We start from the raw sequence: 7,684 nt of genomic DNA on the forward strand, positions 1-7,684 counted from the left end.
GGGGGGGGCGTGGTTAAAAACTGTGAGTCCACATCACACAATGCAGCAAGCCTCCTGCTGCAGGCAGCTGAACCGTCCCAAGTGTCTGCCATCTTATTATCCCCCAGAAAGATGATCCCCCCCCCAGCGTCAGGCTTAGTAGTCTTCTGTAACATGGGACCAGCTCCTGGCCACAGCCGGCCTCCTAGGGCTCTGTTTACTCTCCTACACTGTCATCCACTTCACCATTTGCCACCAGTGTGGGAGACAGCTGCCATGACTTTAGATTTGAGCGCTCAGCCTCAAGGTCAACCTTGACCTTACGGCAAGGTCAGGCTTGCTGTAAATCAGGGAGGCACAACCTGGCACTTGAAAAATGAGGTGCCCTTTTCTCCAATCCAAGCTCCTATACTTTCAGTTCCAGGCAGGAGTGTCCCGTCTCCCCGCTTTCCCCCAACGCTGCTGCTCTTCACAGATATCTGACGTGAAGCCTGCTGGCTACTGGCGGCTTAAAAATGTTTACGTGTGAAGGGACTTCCCTGGTGGTCCAGTGGTAAAGAATCCGCCTTACAATGCAGGGGACACGGGTTCGATCCCTGGTCAGGGAACTAAGATCCCACATGCCGTGGGGCAACTAAGCCTGCACGCCACAACTACTGAGGTTGCACGCCTCAACTAGAGAGCCTGCGAGCCACAACTAGAGAAGAGAAAACCCGCACGTCACAACTAGAGAGAAGCCCATGCCGCAACAAAAGATCCCGCATGCCACAACTAAGACCCAAAGCAGCCAAAAATAAATAAAATAAAATAAATAATAAATCTTTGGGCTTCCCTGGTGGCGCAGGGGTTGAGAGTCCGCCTGTCGATGCAGGGGACACGGGTTTGTGCCCCAGTCCAGGAAGATCCCACGTGCCGCGGAGCAGCTGGGCCCATAAGCCATGGCCGCCGAGCCTGCGCGTCCGGAGCCTGTGCTCCGCAACGGGAGAGGCCACAACAGTGAGAGGCCCGCATACCACACACACACACACACACACACACACACACACACACGCAAAATGTTTACGTGTGAAATCACCAGACCATTATCTTTCTTCCACCCGGGCCCAGCTCTAACAATCAGCCGGTTGCCCTCCGATATTGACTTTCTTTCTTCCTGTTGGTTTGGCTGACAGTAGGATGCCTACTGGGACACTGGCCATGTCTCTGGAGAGTGAGGGTCACAGAAGGGACCCTTATCTGGTGATGGGGTGACAGGAGGGAAAGGGCCACATTTGTAAGTATAAGCGGCGACTCATTTTGTGCAGTGGATGAAAACTTCTGAGGGTGAGAGTTTGAAATTCCCCTTTTCCTGGGAAAGCATCTATTTTCCTCTATTTGGTTTCAGCCATACCTAAAAGCCAAGTATAAGCTAGGGTTTCCAAAAAAGAGAATTCTCAAGTTCATGAACCACAGCTAATTCAGTCCAACATGGCCCTCCGGCCAGCAGCTCCCTGAGCAGAGATCTGTTCACAGGCGTCAAACCACTTGCTATAAACACTCTCTAAGGACTCCAAGCTAAGACCATAGGTCACCTACGAGGAGGCAAGTGAGAGCATCATCAGAGCTCTGCCACCACCTGGGGACATACATCACTGCACAGGCTCAGGGATCTCAACGGCACAACATGTCTGCTTAGGACATCAAGTTCCAAACCTTGCATGGCAGGAAATGTGGCTGGTAAGGACATCATGGGGACCTATGTGCCTTATGAAACAATGAAGAGGCATTGAAGGGTTTTAGGTAGGGTGTGGCATGCTGAGATGTATGCTTGTAAAAGATGACTCTGTCATGAGTAGAGGCTTGTTTGAAAGGGGACAAGCCTGGCAACTGGAAAACCCATTAGGGGACTGGTAATATTTTAGGACGAGATAGTGAAGTCCTAAAGTGGGCAGTGGTGATAGGAATGGAGAGGAAAGGCACTAAGGACATGTTTAGGAGGCCAAATCAATCAGCAGGACCTATTTCTCATGGGTGATTTGGTGAGCGCCGTGTGAGTAGCAGAGGAGGGAAGAGGACAGGGCGAGGATGCTGGGGTGGTGGACCAGCTTGGTTTTGAACATATTGAGTTTAGTGGACTGTGGAGCGTCTGGGAGGGGAGAACCCACAGGAACAAGGCTGGGCTGCACACGGGTATGGGAGTGGAGCAAAAAGCGATATTTGAAACTTTTAAGAGTGAATACCACCACCAAGGAGAGTTACGAACCTAAGTAGAGAGGAGGGGTAAGGAAGGCACCCTGGGCCCCTCTAGCACAGGAGACTCTGAAGGAAGCAAAGACATCATAGACATGAGGGACTGGGCATCAGAAGAGGGGCTTGGAGCCAAGGAAAGAGGTGATTTCCAGGAGGGAGTGATGAGGTGTGTTAAATGCAGCTGAATGAGTTCCTAGGATAAAAAGGGAAGGGTTATGGAAATAAAGATCAACCAAATAAGAAAAGCAAAGGCTATTTACTCTGGACTTGCTGTAGCAAGGGAGTCAGCCGCCATCACGTGTGTTGGGCAGAGACCCAAAGGCAGGCAGAGGAGTGGGAACACTTTAGGGCAGAAACGGGAAGGCTTCAGGTGCGCCCTGACTGCTGGCCACTGGCCTGGGGCGGCTGCAGGTGGACCAACTAGAAATAGGGCATTACTATTGGATTGGTTAGGGGTGCATATTTGGTTTTCTCTGGTTGGTCCTAAATCGGAAGCGGGGATGAAAATAGGGAAATTTCCAGTTATTAATCAAGTCCTGGCCATTTGGGGCTGATTGTTATAGAAGTTACTGTTTAGCTTCCTGAACTGTCACCAGCGATAGCCATCTAGAGCTTCCTACAAGCTTCCTGACTTATAACAGGCTGGCTTCCTGGGTTGCCTATTGTATATGAAAGGATTGGCTTCCTAGGCTTATTGCTGCAGGTTGTGGGTCAAAGTTCTCTTTTTATATATAGTCTGGCATTATCCATTTGCATATTCAGTCTCTCAGGGTACAGATTTGGCTTCTGGGAGCCTTCCTGAAAGCAGTTTCAGAGATGCCAAGAGAGCAGAGAGTAGAAAGGTGAAAAAGAGGTAAGCACACGTAGACAGAGCATGTGTCCCTTGCTCTTTCAAGAAGATTTTGTTAAGAGAAGGAGTAATTAAAGGGTGATAAGCCTCCAAGAAGTGTTCTGTTTTTAAAAGAATGAACTTGAACTTTGTTCACTGTCTGAGAAAAACTATTAACATCCCATGAAAAGGGCTGAAAATATCAGACTGCCTAGAAGATATCTCCCCAAGCATGACTCATACGGACCTCGAATTTCACCAGGTCCAAAACTGAGCCCACTCTCCCTTGCTGCAAATAAGTTCCATGCCCTGTACACCATGGGTTAGTTGGTCACTCCCCTCCAACCAGGCAGCACCGAGTCACTAAGTTCTATCGATTCTACCATCGTCATGCCCATCCCCTGCTCTTCAATACCACTGGTACTTCCTTGGTTTACGTTCTCATTATTTTTCAGTTGGACTATTTTGACAGGTTTCAAACTGGTCCTTTCAACCCCTGCCTGTCCTGTCTCAAAACTGCTGACTGAGCTTTCTTTTTAAAATGCAAATCATCTTACTTTTCTGTTTGCATTCTTTCAATGGAGCTCACAGGATAAACTGCCAACTTCTTATTATGGCACTCATTCATTCATTCCACAAACAGTTCTTAAGCATCTACAATGTACCAGGCATTCTGTTGGGTACTGAGTATACAACAGAAAATCAATAAATCTATCCCCTGGTTCCTGAAGTTTGTGGTCTAGTGGTGGGTAAACATTAATCAAATAATTGCACAAAGAGCATTTCAACTGTGATGAGTATTATAAAAGGGAGATGCAGGGTACAATGAGAGTATCGGATAGAGGAATTTGATGGAAATAGGGAGGTCAGGAAGGCTTCCTGAGCTGAGATTAGAAGTCTGAGTAAGAGTTAACTAGCAAAGAAGAGGGTAAAGTGCATTGTGGGGAACAGTTTGTGCAAAGCCTCAGTGGTGGAAGGAAGCATGCTAGCCCAAGGGACTGAAATCTGGCCAGTGTGGAGGAAGAAAGGTCTGAGACACCTGAGAGATAGACAGGCAGGTCTTACAGGGAGAACAGTGGTTCATCTTTATCCCTCAGAGGAATTGATGGGTTTTAAGTAAGAGGTGGGGGTGGTGGTGATGGGATCAGATTTTCATTTCAAAAAGGTTACTTCTGGCAGTAGTAGGAGCTTTAACGGGGTGCGGCTGAGAAGATAGAGGTAGAAAGCAGTACAGATAAAAGCTGACAGTAGATACACTCTGGTGGTGATAGTAGAGATGGGGATTATGGATATTTAGGAGCTATTCTTAACAGGACTTGAATATGAGGGGTCTGAGCAGGAGCTGTCAGGGATGATTTTAGCTTTCTCGCTTACAGTGGGATAATGGTCCCTCCCAGTCCCTGAGTTAGGGAACTCTGGAAGAGAGCCAGCTGAAGGAGTAGAGGAAGATGCTGAACTTAATTTTAGACGTGTTCTTTTTGAGGTGACTTTGACACATCCAAAAGACCTAGAGCATGCATTAGGATATACTAGTCTGGAACCGAGAGGAGACATATATCTTTAATCATCTATATATAGGAACTCACTGATGGATGAGAATGCCTGAGACGAGTGTGGGCCAAGCGGAGTGGTCTTGGGCTGAGCCCTGAAGGACTTCAACCAATAGTGATTGGATAGAGGAGAAAATGCACACGAGAAGAGACAGAGAAGCAGCTGGAGAAGCAGGCAGAACCCAGGAGAAGGCTGTACTGTGAAAGCCAAGGGTAGAGAGTGCATAGAAGACTTAAAAAAAAAAAAAAGTCGGTAGAATTTAGCAATATGGAGGTTATTAGCTACCTTAGCAGCACTTCTCAAGCCTTTGTCATGGAAGCATGGAAAAGGATATCTGCATGATACCAAGGGAACCAGGCAAGGCTGCCCTGGGTCAGATGCAACCAGCCCAGAAGCTCTAGCTCCCCAGCACCCAACTGACTGCCCTGAAGTGTAAGGGATTATTAGCCGGGCCCACCTCTAGCTTATTCTCAGCCTACCAGTGAGCAGTTGGGAAGCTCTGCCTTGTAGGGAAAGTACAGTTTCCAAAAAGTGATGGATCCTGGAAGCTAGATTACAAAGGGAATGGGGAGAGAGGACCAGGGCAGCTACTACTGCCCTACTCTAAGGAGCCAATCCCATTGTATTTTGAGTGAATGGTGCCACCTGGAGCTGTGCAACATGGTGGCAAGCCAGACCAATATTGTTAACTCTTCAGAGAGCTTTGGTTGAGACTGGAAAGCTAGAGATAAGACTGTGGATGGAAGGGAATGAGTTAATTGTGTTATCTCTTTTAAAATCCAGAGAAGCATTTGTGTATTAAAAAGCTAATTACTTATGTATTAAAAAGACAGATATATTGAGAGAAAATAATGAATATGAAAGTCCATGAAGACTCAACATCATTACTTAGAGTAACGGCAAATGGAAGCCTCAGTGAGATGATATTTCACACACACTAGGATGGCTAAAATGAAAAAGGCAGACAAGAGTTGACAAGGATGGAGAGAAATTAGAACCCTCCTACATTGCCGGTGGGATTTTAAAATGGTGCATCCACTTTGAAAAATAGTTTGGTAGTTCCTCAAATTGTTAAACAAAGAGTTACTATAGGACCCAGCAATTCTACTAGGTATATACCCAAGAGAAGTGAAAACATGTGCACACAAAAACCTGTACACAAATGTTCATTATTCATAATAGACAAAAAGTGGAAACAATCCAAATGTGATCAACTTCTGAATGAATAAATACAATGTAGTTTATCCATACAATCAGAGAGTATTCTGCCATAATAGGACATGAAGTACTGATTCATGCTGCAGCACGGATGAACCTTGGAAACATTACACCGAGTGAAAGAAGTTAGCTACCAAAGGCCACATATTGTATGATCCCATTTATATGAAATGTCCAAAACAGGCAAATCACAGAGCCAGAAAGTAGGTTGGTGGTTGCCAACTGGTGCGGGGGGAGTGAGTGCTAATGGATACGGGGTTTCTTCTGGAAACGATGACTGTGTTCTAAAATTATAGAGGTGATAGTTGCACCACTCTGTGAATATACTAAAAACTCCCGACTTGCACACTTTACAAGGGTGAATTCTATGATATGTGAAGTGAGACAGATCTCCCTAGTCCTGCTAAGTGCAGCCGCTGATTTGAACAAGGGGGCTTTTGCACAGCTGCTAACTGTTCCTCCAGATGCATGACACCTGGGTCCCCCTGGTCAGCCCTAGGAGGCGCCACAGACAATGGACACCAAAACGCCACTGCACTCAAGCTAAAACAACTGTATCTTAGTAAAGCTGATATTTTTCAAATCAAGACTTTTTATGACTCTTCTCTCTCTCCTGCCACACCTGCAGCCTGTGCCCCTCCCTTTCCTCGACAGCATCTCCTCCATTCAGTCAAGTTCTACTCATCCTGTAAGACCTCACGAGCACATCTCTGTCTTGGTGAAGACGGGACTAACCTTGCCCACCTCCGCCGCAGTGAGTAAACTGAGTCACCTCTGCTTTGTGCACCACTGTACTATTTAGTGCTATTTACCATTAAAACTCATCCCGCTAGAGGGCAATCATGTGTTTGCAGGCCTGTCTCACCACACTGGAGCTTCTTGGGAGAACTAACCTCTCACCATGTTTTTCTCTGTAGCACTTAGCACTGTGCCTAAAGAGAAGAAATGCTAACAAATATTTTAGGGCAAAAGGGTGGACGGATAGAGAAAGGAAGATTGCCCTAGTAAGCAACTGGGTGGTCAGTGAAGAAGAGAAAGCTTTCAAATGTTATAAAGTGCTCTAGTCCCTAAATTAAAATACTTAAAGAAATAATTATTGTATCTATACACTGGATAAAGTTCACCAATGATGAGCATTTATCAGTAATGAATAGATAGTGGGTGTGTTAGCCCCACCACCCTCTTCAACTTAAGGGTTTTTTTATTTAGTTAGTATAAATCTGGCTTTTAATAGTTTTGTAGAAAAGAGGTTCAGCAAACAAATGTTAACCCTGAGTAAAGAAAAAACAACACAGGCAGTGTCTTAATTCTTCAACTAACAGACACCATTTTGATGTGCTAATAGCTGCAAATAATAACTGCAGTGAGGTGTTAACTAAATGTTACCGTAGGTGTAACTGAAACAGTAGATTAGGAAAATCTTTTGGATAACAATTGAAATAGACCCAAGCCCTAAACTAGGAAGGTGTTCAGAGCTGACATTTTTCTCTTAGCAGTTAAAACAGCCATATCCTTAACACTAGAAATCCCAGTTGCCACAAACATAAAAATAAGACCATGCCAAGCCAGTGAGGAAGTATCACCCCCTTAGGGTTTGGGCTAGTTGAGTTACTAGCTGCAAAGCTAGTACAAAGCTAGTACTGCTGCAAAGATTAAGTACATCAAAAATGATTTTTTAAATGCAAGGAATGCATGTTTATTGTTGAAAGTTGGATATCATGGGTAAAGCAAAGAAGGTGGAAAAAAATTCCACCACGATGAAGACCTCAGCATATGTCCTTTGAGTCTTTCACAAAAACAGGATTATCCCACACTTACGTACATACAAGACATTCAACTAATATTGATTGAGCCATTGAGGTGGGGAAGATGCTCACA

This window comes from Monodon monoceros, unplaced genomic scaffold (assembly GCF_005190385.1).
Source record: "Monodon monoceros isolate NGI ecotype Baffin Bay Population unplaced genomic scaffold, NGI_Narwhal_1 Super_Scaffold_8, whole genome shotgun sequence".
In the NCBI taxonomy this organism is placed as follows: domain Eukaryota; kingdom Metazoa; phylum Chordata; class Mammalia; order Artiodactyla; family Monodontidae; genus Monodon; species Monodon monoceros.